Source organism: Silene latifolia, chromosome X, assembly GCF_048544455.1.
Source record: "Silene latifolia isolate original U9 population chromosome X, ASM4854445v1, whole genome shotgun sequence".
Classification (NCBI taxonomy): domain Eukaryota; kingdom Viridiplantae; phylum Streptophyta; class Magnoliopsida; order Caryophyllales; family Caryophyllaceae; genus Silene; species Silene latifolia.
The window spans coordinates 274,757,472-274,761,026 of NC_133537.1; positions in this window are offsets into that span (position 1 = coordinate 274,757,472).

The following is a 3,555-nucleotide window of genomic DNA, read 5'->3' on the forward strand; positions in this document are numbered from 1 at the left end:
CGGCGGCCGTAAGAAAGGTGATTTGGGAGAACGTCATAACTCGTTTTGGGTTACCCCAAGTCATTGTATTTGACCACGGCCGAGAGTTTTGGAGCGACATGATAATGAATTGGTTGGAAGAGCTCGGTATCAAATTTGCATACTCCTCCGTCTGCCACCCTCAGAGGAACGGGCAGGCGGAGGCAGCTAATAAAACAATACTGAACGGGTTGAAAAAGAAGGTTGAAGATCTAAAGGGAAGATGGGCTGATGAACTACCCGGCGTCCTGTGGTCACTTCGAACCACGGAAAAAGAAGCAACAGTACGATCCATTCCACCTAGTCTATGGGTCTAAGGCCGTCCGCAATTGAAGCGGCGGTGCCAACATTCGAACGCAAACCTTTGACCCAGTCGAAAATGAGGAAGGCCTGAGAGCCTCCCTAGACCTGGTCGAAGAAAGTCGAGACACGGCACGGCTCAACTTGGCAGTGTATCAAAACCGAATGAGAAGAGCATACAACCGTAGGGTCCACAAAAGGGACTTAAGAGTAGGAGATCTAGTCCTGAGAAAGTCGGCCGCAACAAACAAAGGAAACATCCATGGTAAAATGACGGCCAACTGGGAAGGACCCTACAGGGTAGTTGAAGAAATGAGGCCGGGGACATACCGGCTGACAGACATGGAGGGTGTGCCTCTTATGAGCCACTGGAACACAGACAACCTTAGGAAATATTTTGTATAGCGGCGGAGGTGTCCGAGACCGTTGTGGGCACCCCAACGCGTGATTATATCTTATGAAGAATGATCCAAGTTCTCCATCAAAATGCTCGTCCCCTCCGTAGTCGTACCAAAGTAGACGCCACGGCCAAAGCCGGACAGTCACTACAATGGCAGTTGATACTCGCGAAAGCGACCAACATGCTTAGTAGACGCCAGCCGGGCAGTCACTACAAATGCAGTTGATACTCGCGAAAGCGACCAACATGCTTAAGAACGTATAAGTACAGTTGAGAACGCAACCGATCGCCCGGCCAATCCGGGAGTGGCAGAGGAAGCGATCAATATGTCTATAGATACGAACGCTGTCGAGCCGTAACCTCGATTGCCTCGGCCAAAGCCGGGAGTGACGGGGAAACGACCGATACGCTAACATGTTCACAACAGCAGTTGGGAAGCGCAAATCTGACCGCCTCGGCTAAGACCGGGAGTGGAGGAGGAAGCGACCGACATGCCAACATGTTTAAAAACGTTTAAGTACAGTTGAGATACGCAATCAAACTGCCTCGGCCAAGCCGAAGGTAAAAACGAAAAAGCGCTCAATATGTTTAAAAACGTAAGAAGACAACTTAAAGGAGGATGAGATCAAAAGCCTCGGCCAAGCCGAAGGAAAATAAACAAACTTTATTGAAAAATGTTTACAAGTAAGGCAAAACGAAGTCGACGGCCGTCCCCATAGGGATAGCCTAAACACAACCTACCAAAGGTTAACAAAAAAAAAGAAGGTACAACAAAAGGTTACAAACATTAAGACTTGAAGCGCCAAAAGGATGGCAGGGAGGAAAGGCTCAATAGTTGGCCCCCGAACAGCTGAAGCTGTCCGAAGGACCGGGTGAATCTGGTGACGACCGCTCATCTCCCTATGCTTGTTGCTGCTCGCCACCGGCAGCAGTAGCAGCATCACCAACGGTGGGCGGCCCAGAGGAAAGCTTGGCAGCTTCACTTGCCTTTGCCCTCTCAGCCTCCTCTCTGGCCTCCTTCACCTTAGCATCCCGGGCCGCCTTCTCCGCAGCCTCCTGAGCGGCCTTCGCCGCCTTCGCCTCGTCCGCAGCCTTGGCCTCCGCAGCAGCCGCCTTCTCATCCAGAAGCCGGTCAAAATCTTGCCACGGAAAGGTGCCTTCAGGAAGGAGCTCTTTAATCGCATCCCTGGTAGCATCTTCAGCTTGGTCCCGGTACCGGGCACACATGTCAGGGATGATGACGGTTTTAAGCATCTCAATATCCTTCTCCCTCTGAGCAAGGATAGCCTTTGTGTTCTTATGCTCCTTCGCCTCGGCCAAGTGCAGGGACTTCCATCTATCCCTCTGCTCAACCATGGTCTTATAGCCGCCTTCAAATTTGGTTTTCTTCCCCCGCAGCTTAGCGGCATCAGCCAGCGCAGACTCAACCTTAGCCCTCTCGGCCAGGACCAGCTTCTCAGCTTCCTCCTTAAGCTTTCGCTCAGCGAGGAAGTCCTTCATGGCGGCCTGGAAGTCCTTCTTCGTCCTCTCGGCCTCCTTCTTAGCAGAGGCAAGCTCGAGCCTAAGCCATTCAAGCACAGGGGCAGTTTCAGCCATGAACTTTTCTTGCTCGACGAGATGAGTGCCGGCTAGTTCAGCCCACTTCACCAGCCTCTTGGCCAACCTTATGCCTTCCGCCCTGAGCTGAACGGGGGAAACCTTCTGGGATGAGGAGTCGGCGGTGACATTTTGATCGCCCGTCTGCACAGGCTGCTTCTTCAATTGTCGTTCAGTGAGAACGACGGTGGCGACGGCCGATCTATAAAAACCCGGACAAAGCATCCATGTCAACATTCATTGACATATCGTCAAAAGCTTTGTCATCGAGAACGCCTAAAGAACCTCGCTAAATCCGAGCCATGGGTTAGATCCGTACCAGTCTTAGCCTTCTTGGGCAGAGGGTCGGCTGACCCCTTTTCTTTCCCTGCCTCGGTAACAGCAGCAGCAGGCGTTGCTTCCTTCCTCTTATTTGAAGTAGGAGGACCCTCCAGAACGGTGACGTCCTCGTCGACATTGACGACCACCTGATCCTTTTGGACTGCGGGGATTGGAGATTGAGTGGGAGTTGGCGTCGTAGACGTTGTTTTTGGTCTCCGGCGCGGCACGTTACCACCAATCTCCGCTTGAGTCGCCGCCACATCCATTGCCTTCATCGCCTGCTCCATAAGCTCGTGCGGGGCCGGTCTGCGATCACGTGGCGCGGCCTTAGGGTGCAGCTCAACAACTCTCCCGTCCTGGTCGAGTCCCAACTTGTTTAGAATAGAGACGGAGAGATCCCGGCCAAATCGATCTGCAAGAAACAAAATCAACAGTTAAGCAAAAGAAATAAACCAAGGCTCAAATACAGAAGCATAAAAGCAAAGGTGGGCCTCACACCGATCCCACTCACCCTGGCCGAGGGCCGGTATAAGGCCGACGTGGCAAAGCGGCTCGTCTTGAAGGACGATCTGTGTCGGGGGCATCCATCCCTTCGGCGTGCCATCCTTCTCAACCTCAAACAGGCTCATTGCCCGCACTTCGTCCTCCTTAAGATAGACCTTCTTGGCGTCCATCTTAATCTTATTCCGGGAGACATATCTGTCATGCTCCCCCTGACTCTCACACCGCAAATTGACGCGGCTCTGGAAGGACCGGGGCAGTGGATAGTCCTCCGGAACCTCGATATATACCCACCGCCCCTTCCAGTCTTTGCAGGATGTCAGCTTGGAAACGGTGACATAACCCGGCTAGGTCTGCACGCTGTACCACCCCGAGCCGCCTATGGTAGTCTGCCGAAGATGGTGAAGCCGGCGGAAGAG